Genomic DNA, 14,693 nt, shown 5'->3' on the forward strand with positions numbered 1-14,693 from the left:
TAAGATGCATGATTGCCATGGGGGGACGGGGACCACCTACTGTTACGCTACAATTTGAGAAAGCCTTTGAACTTGTTTATCCTGAGGTTTGGTCACCCAAATGTAAAATAGAAGCAATTAAAACATGGGAGAGGTGAAAAGGTGTGGAAGACAGACATGTAAGTAAGGCTGGTCTGAGCATCCTCAGAGCCAGGTCTGCAAAGAGTGTGGAAGAGAGGGAGGGCGGGTTTCTTTCTGGAGTGAAGGGCACTTTTCCCTTGAGATTTTCATCAGGCCTTACACCAGACTTGCAGTTCCCATGTTGTTTCCAGGCAGAGCAGTTGTGTCTGCAGGACAGGTACCAATGCAAACTCTTCTGGCAGAGCCACCACTCAGCCATCTATCTGAAGCATTTGCTCTGTATCTGTTGCTATTCACAACTGCAAAAAGCTGCCAAAAGACAGAAAGAGCACTTGCCCTCTGTGAGCTTAAAAGGTAAAAAATTATTCCTGGCAAGACGGGGCTAGTGGCTTTCAGAGAGTTGTAGCAGCAAAGTGGTCTGTAGGACACACTTTCCATTCCCCTTTAAGCTTGGTGGAAGGGAAGGTACCAGAAGTTTCCAACCCCATCTCCCAGCCTTGGGGAGACATTCAGCCTGGCTGAAGGAGCCATCGCTCACATGGTCAGCACTGTCCCCAGGGAGGCAGCAACAGCACCTAACAGGGAAACCAGTTCAAACCAATGGAAACGTTCATGAAGGGACTTATGCTGGGGCTCAACACGTGCAAAGATAAGAGAATGAGAGCCTTGAGGCTAATGCAAAATGTGTCTTTAATGAAAGGAACATTGCTACTGATGTCAGTAACTTTTAGACCAGGTTTTGGCAGAAGTGCTGGTACTCACTGGTTCATTGTGGGCTGCCTGTATCTGGTAGCCAACTTGCTTTAACATACTCGGATGTCAAAAAATCATTGCTTTTCCCAGGAGCAGCAGATGAAAAATTAGTTTCAGCTGAGGAGCTCTCTGATGTACTTTACTCAGGCCTTGGGGAGACTTCCAGTTTTGATGTTAACTGTGATTTAATGATAAAATGCTAATATCACTTGGGAAGGAAAGACAATTGGTCCAGCCAGCCACCCTCACAAATAACTGCTGTGCTGTGTGCTCGGGAGCCAGAGCGCTGCTGTCGCTCCAGATCGCTGCCCACGGCTTAGTCATTTGTCTGAGCACTAGTGAACAAAAACACAGATGTAGAAGGAAATGCATCCTTTCTGCCATAGCAGAAAATAAATCGTGTGAAATATTCTCCCCCTGTAGCTGCCCGTTGCTCAGGGAGGAGGGAAGGAGTGAAGCCAAATTTGTGAGGAAAATATTTTCCAGATGAGGATAATTTTAGACCTGTGCAGCATCCATTCTAGCAAGGTACTTCATCAGAGTCCTGGGGGTGGCATTGCAAGAATGGGGGAATGAGCATCCAAGTCCTAATTTTTTCATGGTTTTTCTGTCTGAGCTTGGAGAAGTCACTTGAAAGTAGTTTTAGGGCTAGAGACCATCTGGGCTGTATTCCTGCTGTTTAGCAAAGCCTTTAAGTGTTTCTTTGAGCTTTTATTGTACAAATATGGAACAGAAGCAATTAAAGGTTAGGAAGTAGGTGTCTGAACACCTTTAAAAGCCACAGCCTGTCTCTGTCAGATTACTTTCTAGTGAAATGGCAGTAGCCACTCTTTCTTTTCATGCAAGTATTATGAAATTACATTGATAGTATCTGAGCTGTGTTGCCCTCGAACTCCTCCTTTGTTCTCCTGTGTTTGCCCTGTAGCTCCAGACAGCACCTCCAAAGGGCCAGCTACTGAGCAAAGCTTCTCCTGGGGCAATTTGGGGATATCAGTGCAGATGTTTGTTCACAAAACAGCAGCGTTGCAGGTGAGCAGCACAGAGCCACCTGTGCAGGCTCCTTGCGCAATAACCCCAGGTTTCCCCATGTCCTTTCTCATGCTCTCCATCTAAAAATGAGCTGCTATTGGAATAAACTTGTGATATGTAGAAACAATTCCAACAATCCCAGAAGAAACCACAAACTATAGAAGTGAAATCTTGACTGCTTCCAGTTAAACACAAACAATAGGTCCATTTTTTGTCAGCTAGCATTTGTCAAGCTGTTATCACAGTTTATGTTTATCACGGTGTTCTTTTGGGAACCATGAAGATTGCATGTGTAACTTAGGGAAATGGCCACAAGAATCAGATTCAAAATATTTGCATTGCTTACAGCCAAGGTTCACAGCATGACAAGGTCATTTCACTGTGTTGGGCTTTTAGAGGTGCTGGAGTAGCTGTGCTGGAGGTATTGAGCTGGGACGTAAAGACACGGCAGAGACAGACGGTGGCTGGGATGCCGTGCACGTTCTGATCCATGCTGCTGAGGCTGGGTTGCACACAGCCCCATCTTCCCTCCTTGCTGCCCAGTTTTTACTCTCTGAAAAATAACCACAAAGACACAGAATCATAGAATCACTTAGGTGGAAAAGACCTTTAAGATTATCAAGTTCAACTGTTAACCCAGCACTGCCAAGTCCAGCACTAAACCATGTCCCCAAGTGCCACATCTACACTCTTTTAAATACCCGCAGGGAAGGTGACTCACCCACTTCCCTGGGCAGCCTGTTCTAATGTTTGACAACCCTTGTGATGAAGAAAATTTTCCTATTATCCAACCTAAAGCTCCCCTGGCACAATCTGAGGCCATTTGCTCTTCACCTATTGCTTGTTACTTTGGCAGGAGAGACTTGACTTCACTAAAGACACTTGCATTTGTAATGTTTATAGGTCAGAGCCAGGTCTTCCTACTTAACTGTATCATGAGTTAATCCATTCATTTCAAGAGCAAAGCCTGATTCTGAGTTTACATGAGAGTAATCCCAGGTTAACTAAGCTGCAATCATTGAACAATCCCAGTTACAAGAATATCCTTGGGTGCTGAGAGAGAAATCAGGCAAGGTGTACGGACAAACACACTTTGCAGGTAGTCAGACCAGCACAAATGCTTACAGACCTTACTCTGAAACAGGAACGTGAGGCTGGAAAGAGCTTGTGATGTGCATGTCTGCGTATTTAGAAAGACACTAGCCTCATAGCTGGAGTATAGTGGTTTTATATCAAAGTGGGAAGCTTGAGAAAAAGTGCTGATGAAGGCCAGGCTAATATCCCAGTACAGACTAAAAATACATTCCATTTGTCATTATGAACATTTGCACTTATTAATAGCCAATATTAAAAAAGTCCTCTGAGTCCATCTGTTACAGTTTCAGATTCAGGCGCTGAATATTCAGGGTATTTGGCAGGTTTTAAACATCTCCGCCTTGGGAAAGATTTTTTTTAGCTGCTTTTAAATGATGACAGAATTTTTCCGAAATCTGTTAAGAACACTTCACTTGTTCAGGTCAATAAATCAGGACCAAATTCTCACTGTTACCCACTGTCTTGAACAGTGTCTGAGGAGTCCTGTGATCAGAGCTGGACACAAGTGGTGAATCCAACCTTATATTAGTATGGTTAGGAATACAGCCACCCTTTTACCAGTAAACAAAGAATGTGCATAAAACAGTGAGATTATCAGGTTTTGGATAGCCACTTATGATAGGGGATAGCAAGTGGATTTATGTGCTGGGAGATCTATAAGGAAAAAGGCCCTTAGATTTTCCACCTGATCACAAGACATCACTGTTGTGGGACATAAATCTAAATGACAGTGTGTGCATCTGGTTGTTAAACAATTATCTCCATACGAGTGATAGTTTGGTGCGGAATTGAAGGGGCTGTACGCTGCAGCTCTGGTAGCGTGACACAGAGCCAAAGGGAATCTCTTCGTGTGACCCATCCAGGCTCTTGCAGTAAAGAGACAAGACACAGACTGCCACTCTGGCTTTGAGGAGCCTGTTGCGGTATTAAAGCTGCCATCACTTGTGTTGTTCCAGGCAGCGAATGCATTTGAGGGTGAGCATCTCTTATCAGTAGTTCCCATGCTAGCGACTGGTTTGTCCTGTTGATTGACAGCTGTGATAATGAGGTTATTGTGAGGAGGCAATCGGTGCACTGAAATGTTTTTATGTCTTGTGGTCTGGGATCTTGGGCTTTTTGTGTCCTGAGAGGCTCTGTCTCTAGTTGGCTGGGCCAGAGCAAAGGGCAGAACATGAAATGACTGTATGAGAAAAATCCCTGTTGCTTTCTCATCTCTGCATTTCGTGGTTAGTTTGCCATAGCCCTTGTAGAGCTGTTTGCTGTAGTATCAAGACAGAGTTTTCTAAGCCTTTTTATATACCTTTGGAGTGGAAATACCTGGGGAGCAAGGCAAGTCCATTAGACCTTATGAACAACTGGTTGTTCATAGATTCTCCATTACTAAGTAAATCTCCCTTGCTGCTCACTCTGTTGATGTTCATTGAACTCTGTTGACTGAGCTGGTTTTCATGCAGCTGACTTACTGCAGTACGGAGCTACGGCCCTGGAAAGCCTTGAATTTGGGTCTTGGCCTATACCAGAACAAAATACTGAGAAAGGGATCTGATGACTGGGCAAGGGTGCCGTGGAGGAGGAAGGTGGAATTCTGATTGCAAGGTTCCGCGAAAAAGTTTTCTGCTTATATCTTTTCTCTTTTATTCTCTGTTTTTGTCTTGCTAGAGGTTTGAAAGGTTGCTTTCCAAAGCACCACTTCCACTATGTAAAAATCTTGTATGTATGTATGTATGTATGTATGTATTTATTTATTTCTACTGATCCTCTCCATATTCTGCATCTGTGAGTTGCAAAAAAACCCAGACCAGCAGTGGGTGGCAGTTCCTGTCTCTTAGGGACAAGATTGAAGTTCACCAAGATGAAATGTCGTGAAAGTATTGAGCTGTCATTCTCAGGTGCTACAGAAAATTGACTTGCTGTATGTTCCTGCTGCGGTGCAGAGCTGATGGAAGTACCTGACTTGCTAGGTTTCAATATGAATGCAAAAGCATGGTGAGTAGGAACCATGAATCACAGAGGCAAAGGAATGTGCTAGGGATGGTCCAGGTTGGAAATTGTATCTGCTTCATATCTATAATGAGTCATAAACGCTAGAATGCGATTCATGTGTCAGCTGGTAAGACCATCCATTTGTGGCTTTTCAATTAAAATCTGTGTGTTTCTTACTGGGATTGGACTTCCCTCTGTGATACTCAACCATGCCTCTGAAATGCTTTGTAGGCATTACTTACAGTAAGTAGTGGTGGTTTTCCATCCATATGTTAATATTTTGGTGGTTGCTATTTTTTAGCCATAGTCAAGAATGAAAATCCTGTTTCTGAATAGAACTAATGGTTGAGCCCATTCCTGACTTTCTGTATGACCTGTCCTGGTTTCAGCTGGGATGGAGTTAACTTTCTTCTTAGTAGCTAGTACAGTGCTGTGTTTTGGCTCTGATGTGAGAACAATGTTGATAAGGCACTGGTGGTTTTAGTTGTTGCTGGGCAATGTTTATACAAAGTCAAGGACTTTTTGGTTCCTTGGGCCCTGCCAGCCAGAGGGCTGGAGGGACACGGGAAATTGGAAGGGGACACAGCCAGGACAGGTGACCCAAACTAGCCAAAGAGGTATTCCATACCATAGGACGGCATGTATAGAAACTTGGGGGGTTAGCTGGGGTGGGGGGGATCATTGTTCGGGGACTGGCTGGGCATCGGTCAGAGGGTGGTGAGCAGCTGTACTGTGCGTCACTTGTCTTCCTTTCTCCCTTTTCCTTTGGATTTTATACTTTTCCCACCTTTCCATTATAACATCATTATTGTTATTATTGTTGTTGTTGTTGTTTCTACCTTTTTATTCTGTTTAAATTATTACATTGTTCTTACCTCAACCCTCGAGTTTTACATTCCTTTCCAGTTCTCCTCCCCACCCCTCCAGGTGGGGGGAAGCGAGCAAGCGGCTGTGTGGTGCTTGGTTGCCAGCTGGAGTTAAACCCCCAACAGTCCTTTTTGGCTACCAACCTGGGGTGATTGTTCTCACATCACAGCCAAAACACAACACTGTACTAGCTACTAAGAAGAAAGTTAACTCCATCCCAGCCGAAACCGGGACAGACCCAAGATTCTAAACCCAAAAGTAGTCCTGAACCAGGCATATGCAAATTTGCAGCAGCTGCAATTTAGACTGAAATGATTTTCTTAATATCAGTTACCGAAACATACTTAACCTGACAAGTCAGCTCCTCTGCTCAAAAATGTTGCAGTGTCTCTCAGTCAGAAGGAACTGAAAACATCTGGTTCCTCCTTTGGTGAAGCAAAGAGCCAGGAGTCTGCCAAAAAGTGAAAGATAAGGAGCACAGCAGCTGAGTGCCACGGCATCACCAGTGTGCAGAGTCACGGGAATGGGCCAGTTCCTGTCTCTCTTGTATCCATGGTGACCTAGGGACTGTAAGAGGCTGGGATGTTGGGGTCTGTCAGCAGTGCTGTCACCATGCAGCCACAGGTGACAGTGGAAGACGGGACTAAGCACCAGTGCTGTGAGAGCTTGCAGATCACTGTAAGGCAGCAGAGTCCCAGAGCCCCTGATGCAGGCAGATCCGCACCAAATTAATCTTGTGAAAACAGTCAAACACAGCAAACAGTTCAGCTCCTGCACTTTATAACCTTCTCATCCCTCTGTCAAGCAGCTCCCTACTTAGCCTTGATGGAGTGAGTCAAGGCCACCTTATTCCTGATGGGTGTGTCTTCCCTGGTGGCAGCCAGTTCGTGGTGTTGGTGGCATTTGCCTAGATGACCAGCTCTATTTAAGGAGCCCCACTCACTGGAGATGGCACTGGATTGATAAGGCAGAGAAGGTTAATGGCCTCAGCAGCAATTTTCCAAACAAATAAAACTAATGTGAGTTGTAATTTAAATTATCTACATCATGTACAGTTTGGTGTAAGAATCAGGACTCTCAATTGAAAAGCATTTGCAGTGGCACTGTTTGGTGTCTTTCAGGGATAACAAGTGAAAAAGGCTTTCTTTTAGTTTCCGTGTCCCTTTCTCTCCAAGTTTCATTGCCTTTCCTAACTGTATGCCTACCTCATTTATTGCTAAAAGCCAGGGTTGGAGGCAGGAGCTTGTATTAGGCAAACCCGTGTGCTAAGCGATGGCTTTCTGTGAAAGAGATCGTGAACTGTAGCAGAAAAGAATGTCTATGTTGCATTAAAAAATCAACATTTTTATCAGATAAGTTTTCTTTTGAGATAGAAAAGTGTCCATTTTAGGACAGAAGAGGGAGGATCAAACATCCTGCAAGCTCTGATCCATCATCATACGTTACATGTGGTCACATTATCAATCTAAACACTGTCCTGGATTTGCAAGTCTCCATAAGCATAGATGTGCTTTGGGCACAGTGGGCTCATTGTCCCAAGAAAAATCGAAGGGAAGGTCTTGAGTGATGTCTTGTTATATAGATGTTGCTGCTAAAAGCAAATTCTCCCAGCAAGTAAGTGCAGATTGTTTCTGTTATTGATTGCCATGGTCTCTGCTTTATTGAGACCACATGGCCCACTTTGTTTTTGTAGCTGCCTTTTATTAAAACTGACAAAGAGGTATCAGCGTTTGAAAAGATGAGTCTTGAGAGTCCCCTGGGCGGCATTTTCATGCTGTAAAGTGATACTGGCACATTTGATCCACAGATGCTTTTAACATACTAATAAAACAAAAGCTTTCCTTCCCAGGGTGGTCTTCTACACTACAAAGCTCTCTGGTTTTGTCCATGCTTAATGGGCCAGACCCCAAGAAGTGGAGAGAACCTGCAATTCCTCCTACCTTAAACTGTGCTCTCAGGATTTGGTCCTGTGTTGTAAACTGCAGAGAAAAATTCTTATGTGTATAGTTTTTCAAGCTATATTTCGCTGCTTCATTGAAGGCTCATGATGTGTTTTATATTCACATGGGTTACCTATATTGGTTTTCATATTCCTGAGAGTGGCAGTTGGAAAGCTTTCATTCTTATTTCTGGTAACTGGCATTTACAGTTCTTAATCCTCTCCTGTTCTTGTAATACCTGACTTTGTAAGGAGCCAGGTACAGCTCTACCAGAGCAAACCAGAAGATTTTTGTTTTGGCATTATATTTGAAGATATCTAAAATAATTTAGATCTGAGACATTTCCTATTAGTACCTATCATGAAAGGAAATGTTTGACCTCAATCTGTCTATGCAACAGCTCCTGATCTATAAAATGGGAATACCATCTTCTCTCATTTTGAAGAGGCTTTATGAAGATAAATTAATCTTTGCAAAGCACTCAGATGTCAGAGTGATGAACACCACAGAAAAGCTTGGGGGAAAATAAATAGTTCTGTCTATGGAGCAGGCTGTTAGTAGTAGCCGTAAATAAGACATGAAGCAACACTTTGATCAAGGAGACTAAAGCAGATATTGAACAGTTGCTGATAAACTGAGCACCATCCAGCCTATGTCCTAAACAAATACAGAGCAGTGGAAAATAGTGGGTGATTGTGTGATGAAAGAGATATGTTAATGCAAGCAAGCAATAAGACTAAAGTAAAGTTGCAATTGTGAGTTCAGTACAGGGTTTTCATTCCTTCAGGATGCTCTGTTCTGCAGCCACGTGTCATGTGAGAAATATTAGCCCCTGGTGAGCATGAATTATTCTTGTCCTGGCCAGGACAGCTTATTCTTTTTCTTTTCCTTTCCTCTGCTAACCAGTTATATTATACAGAGTAGGAGCTAAAAGTTTAAAACCATGTAATGAAAACATGCACAGAGCTGAAACTACCAAAAGGTCTGTTCTTCAGCCAGCAGCCTGTTTTTTACAGACCATGCAAAGCAGAATCCAGCAGAGCTACACATCCGTCAGAGGGGCTGTCAAAACCCTCTGCTCTGTCCACATCTCCAGGCTCACCTAACTCCTGGCCAGTTGCTTGCTCGGGAAAATCAGCCAATAAAGCCTACTGTCACTGCAGCCACAGAGTTTATTTTTAAATTATTTATTATAAAATTATAAAAATATTATAGAAAAATAATAAATAAAAATTATTTATTAAACAGAGGAGTTTATTTGCCACAGTAGAGACAGCTGAGTATATGTGTGTGTGTATTTTTGGTGCAACGTGGAGCTGCTTGGCACCACCTTGGCTTAAGCTTTAAGTTGGTTGAGGGATGCTCACACTTCCCTTGCCGTCTTCTGTTCTCTTGTCTGCGAATTGAATGTGTCTATGCCCTCAGCCTGCACAGTCCTCCCAGCCCATTCCTAAAGGACAGGCTACATATTTTTCATTTAGATTTGCTCATGAAACCTGTTGTTTTATTTTAATCTTGTATTATTGGGCATTTTGACGAAGGCTAAGTAGAACAGGTTTTGTGCCGGGCATGTTTTTGTAATGCTTTTGACAAAGGCACTTTAATTGTGAATTCACAGCTACTATTAGGAGATACCTTCAGAGCCTGTTATGAAAAAATTATACAGTTGCAGTGATGAGCAAAAAATAAACTGCTTTAAAGAAGGGGGTGCATATCCTGTTTCACTATCAGGCCTTTGGATTTGCAGTTCTTGACTTACTGTCCCTCAGGCTTTGGAGAGGAACACAGAAATTTTTTCCAAATGCAGCCTCATTATGCCACCAAAGTGTAACCTACTGAGGGCAAAGAGGTTGCAAGTAGCTCATCTCTAGAGAGCAATGGGTAAGTCTCCTGAAACGTCTTTGTGCTGTAATTGCATGCCACAGAAGTAGGTCCAACTTCATTGCTCTTGTCTGTGCAGAGACCTTCATTTGTGAGCCCTTCGTTTGACCCATGCTGTTTGATCTGCCAGGCTGCCTGCCCTATTCCTGAGGATAGTATACAAGCACACACTCTGCTTTTGTTAATGTTTAACGGGATCATAGGGAGAGCAGACCCCCATGGCCCGTCCCATGGCGTAGAGTCTGGAGAGCTGCTTCCCTGCTTGCTAAAATAAGCCTCTCTGCAGAGGGGTCTTGTTTTTTGGGAGTGGGAGCAGGGGTTGAGCTGAGCCTGCTCCCACCCGGAGCAATGTTCCCATGCAGCTGTAGTTTGGAGCTGACCTCCTCACCCTGTCCTGGGGTGCAGGGATGGGGAGGGCAAAGGGGATACTGCAGAATGCTCTGAAGAGGCTCTAGCTGCTGTAAATGTAGCCTGCTGCTGCTCTCTCTACAGTCTGCAGCTCAGCAGCTCCATGCTTTTCCTGCTTTCATGCTATCTTAGCCTCCTCCTGGCTTCCCCTTCAGAGAAGTCATGGGAACAAACTGTAGTTGGGAGAGAGTTCACTCTGCACTCCCTCTGTCCCCTCTTCCCTACCTGAAAGTCTGTCTTTGCCTTTTCTGATTGTAAGATCTTTGCGGCAGGGACTGTACGCTCCCTGTGTTTCTGCAGAAACGAGCTTAATTAGGGATCATTCTTGGTTTGTTCTGTCATAATAAAAGGGATTCATAGTAACACTGCAGTAATTCACACCAGTCTCATTGCGTTTGCTTCAAAGGAGACGCTCCAAAATAAGATGAGAGTAGATGAGATGGAGATCAGACCAGCTGTAATTACTAGTCTGCGATATCTCATTTTGAAGCAGAGCAGTTACGTGCAGTAGTAACTTGGCCGGCTGTTATTGTAGGGGAAAAACCCACACAAAAGGTATTTTTACATAAGTATCTGTGTGAAATAGCCACAAATATTCATCAGAGAGAGCATGATTAAAGGCCCTTGAAGCATGATTGGAGTTGCCAGTTTTCATGAGATAATTAAGATGCGGGTTTGGTATATACATTCTGGTGATCTCATTATCTTCATTATTAATTAGTCTCTGTTCTTCACATTTCAGCTCCAGTTTCTTGTCATTAGGGTGACTAGCCTATAAGCAATGCGTTAGTAGATTCAGAGGAAGGATTTTTGACTCTGGAACAGTAGAGGAGGTGCCAGCCTTTGTTCAGAACTGCTCCAGAAGAAATTGCAGGGCTTTGTACAAGATCAGGAGGTGTCCCTGCCATAAACGCTTTCAACAACGCACCTTGCCTGGCATTTCCTGGCCAGGAGCCCCTGGTTTCAGCAGGCACTCTGGCTGCCTCTACTGGAAATCATAAAATGGTTTGGGTCGGAAGGGACCTTAAAGATCATCTAGTTCCAACCTCCCTGCCCTGGGTGCTCCAAGCCCCGTCCAGCCTGGCCTTGGACATTGCCAGGGATGGGGCACCCACAGCTGCTCTGGGCAACCCATGCCAGAGCCTCAGCACCCTCACAGGGAAGAGTGAGTAGTGATTGTGATTTAGGCACTCAGCTCTGTATTTAGTAATCTTCCTCTAAGCACTCAAATATGAGTATTTTGCCCAAATTTCCTCTGGCATGCTTCTGCAAGCACCTTTTTTCCAGGATACTTAGCATTATTAATCTGGCAGTACCAAGCATCCTTTTGCCAGTGTAACCATCTCTCTTCTTCTTTTCTGTGGTAATGGGGATAAAAGTCTACTCTCCACTAACAGAAAGGTGGTTGTCACCATCCTAACCTCAACCCTGGACAGGAATGAAGAGTACTCATACTTTGCCAATGCCACCATGTACAAGTAGGCATACGGCAGATGAGATTTAGGAAAAACTAAGATGAATTAAGATGGAAACTGAGTGTGAAGATATGCCCTACCATTTCCAGGGGCCAGCTGTTATGTACTGGAGGAGCATGTCTGCCATTGTACAGCTTTCCTTTGAAAAGTGGAAAGGCTGCCATTGATGGAGTCAGAAAATACCATGTTCATGAGGGTCTCAGTGGGCAGATCCTATTCATGTGAACTGCTCACGAAGCCTGGGGTATCTTTCAATGTCTGTGGTCATCTGAGCTGTTACTAACGTGCACAGATTCTTCAGCTGCCTGAAATCACAGCAAGGGAATAGACCTCCAGAGTCTCAGATGGGAAAAACATATCATGCAACATCTCCTTCTCTGGCACTGACTCATTGAGTTGCAGCTGCCAGTCTTACTAAGCAGAAGCTGCTATCCTGGGCATTTCGTGCAGCCGTGCAGCCCTTCCTCCTCACCCTGGCTGCTCTCAGGCAGGAAGCAGTTCAAGGTCTGTGTCACTCCCGACGTAGTTCTCATTCCTCCAAGAAAGGCAGTGATAGCCACCTTCCCTCCCTCAGCCGTGACAATGTGCTCTGGTTTTCCCCTTGTAGGAAACAAATCATAAGCGTTCGTAAACAGAAAACTATCATTTTACCATGAAATATGTAAAAAGTAAGGGGTTTGTCTCAATGGAGATCAAAGCCAGCCTATAACAATCTCTGCTTAATCAGGCTTAGCTTTAGTGAAATGAGAAATAGACCTATATTATAGCTATGGTTATTAATAAAGTCTTTATACAGTCATTCCTTAATAAGAGCTGGTTGTCTAAAATGTGTACGTTTTCTGGGATTTTACTGAGGAGCACTTCTATCAATGAGACATTTATGCCTTCTCAATTTTTACTATGTAATAAATGGCAAAGCCCTGGGAAGCATACTGAGTAATACATCCAGCAGGTGTACCAAACAGTTGTGCGTATGTTCTTAACATCTCTATTAGAATACTGGTTTTAACAGTAGCTGCTTGACCTGTTGAAGATTTATTTTACGTTTTCCTCCTCACAAGCTATTGAAAGGATAGCTGTATTGGGAAATCATTCTGTAAGTATCAGGAACTGTTTCACGATGTGTCATAGTACTGCCTGAGCAGTGTAACAATAGAAACACTTCTTATTTGCGTCTTTCAGGAAACCATTAAAAAACATACTGTGCAAGTAATTATTTTATTTATGATTGTTATTTATTCGGCAATGAACCCCTGACATACAACTGTCTTTCAAAATGAAAGGAAAAGCAGATTTTAGAAGTGTCCTATTTAGTAAGCAGTGAAGTTGTCTGTCCCCAGATCTGTCTTGTAAAAATTGCTTTCCTGTTAATTTAGATTAATGAATAGAAGGATGTCTGGGAGGTGTTTTTGATCCCTGGTACACTGTTCATTATCAGCTTTTGCTCAGCTTCCCTGGAGAGCTCCCAAACAGGAGGGCTCCGGAGCCTGCTGCCGCTGCAGGGAGCCCAGGGTCTGCTGGCCCTGGTGTGCGGGGACCTTGCTGAGGCCGAGGGACCTCCTCGGACACGTGAGGGTGGCCGTGTGTGTTGGCTGGAGGTGCACTTTGCTTTCAGCTGTTGCTGTTACACTTTATTACACTAAACCTAAGGCGTCCCCTGCCCTTCCAAAGCTTCTCTGTTCAGCAGAGACAGAATTCATTTTCTTTTGATGAACTGGATAAAGGGTCAAGTTCAGTGAATTGCTTTAAGCTTTATGTGTAAGAATAGAGGCTAATGAATTTCTTTTGCTTTTGCTTTTTTAACAACAATATTTTGCACTTAGAAGTCGCTGGCTGCGATGATGATGAGCGCGGGCTCAGGCAACACCTGGGACATGCGACATTAAGCTGGTAGATGGATTTGAATGAAGCATGAACCGATGGGCTTGTCACTGCCCGCTTTGGTCTGTTTTCTTACAATTTCCTTATCTTCTGCTCCAAGTGACTCCTGCGCCTTTCTCTTCCCCAGAAAATGCCCTGTCTGAACACTATGAAGTCCAAAAGATTTGAGTATAGAAGTATAAAGTATTTAAATGACCTTTCAATCATTTACATCTACAGCATCTCTGTAACTCTGTATATGAGCACTGTTACTAAAGTACAGCGCAAACAGCTTTGTGTAACTCTTTTGAAATACTCAAAGCTACCTTTAAAAATAGGATTTGGAATGTGGCAGGATCCAGTGGGAGGGTAACGACTGGGGATTCTTTGCTTTTCAGAGTCTTTCAGTGCCATTAGGCTGGCAGGGAGGTGCTCACTGTGCTCAACCTTCAGGACTGTGTTTCCTTCCGTGTGTAATACTCTGGTGAAAACGGTGACAGGGGGTAAGGGTGGGGTTTGGCTCCAGGACAGCAGTATTGCAGAAAATGGTTGTTGGAATACCACCCCACTGCCTTTGAGTCCTCTACTGCAAAGCCACTGAAACAGATTTTATTTCTTCAATTTTTTCTTTATTAGCACAGACAGCACAGGCAGGACAATTCTTAGGAGGTGTTGCTAAAAAGGAAGTTACACAACTTCTAAGAAGTGAATTTAAAATAACCAAGTCAGCGTGCATGTTCTCAGCCTTTTGTTTTGCTTTTCTTTATCTTGTAGCTAAAAGGATTAAAATCAGGGACAGAACAGACATCACTTCCTACTAGGATCTGTTTTGCTTAGTAGCACACTGAGGGTGTTTTACGTTGGCACCGCCATCACGGGGAGGCTGTACCTGTGTTGTGTCACACCAGGCAGGCGAGGTCATCTGCAGTGAACCCCAGTGTTCCCTGAGGCTGTCCCCCTCTGGGGACCTGGCATCCCCACTGCCCTTGGGGGCTCTGCCCTCCAGGGCAGCCCCTTCACTTTACCTGAAAATCGGTCAGTAAAAATTCCTCTGTTGGCGGGCTGCTGGCCCCCGACGCCGGGGAGGAGAAGCCGGTGGGTGCAGCAGCCCGGGGTGCAGGCGATGCATCACCCACCCTCACCTAGGGCAGCCCTGGGACCCCTTCCCACTGCGCCGGGCCAAACAGGTCTCTGCTGCCCGAGGTTTGAGCACAGGGATATGCATATATATACATAATACATACACACACACATATATATATATGTATGTATAGATATATAT

General features: G+C 44.1%; 1 protein-coding gene across 2 annotated transcripts in view; it reads left to right on the forward strand.

Moving 5' to 3' along the window:
* Nucleotides 1-14,693, forward strand: part of RAB11FIP4 (RAB11 family interacting protein 4) — a 130,383-nt gene that overhangs the window by 83,692 nt on the left and 31,998 nt on the right. The gene's annotated exons all lie outside the window — the stretch shown is intronic.

Source organism: Falco peregrinus, chromosome 2, assembly GCF_023634155.1.
Source record: "Falco peregrinus isolate bFalPer1 chromosome 2, bFalPer1.pri, whole genome shotgun sequence".
NCBI lineage: Eukaryota > Metazoa > Chordata > Aves > Falconiformes > Falconidae > Falco > Falco peregrinus.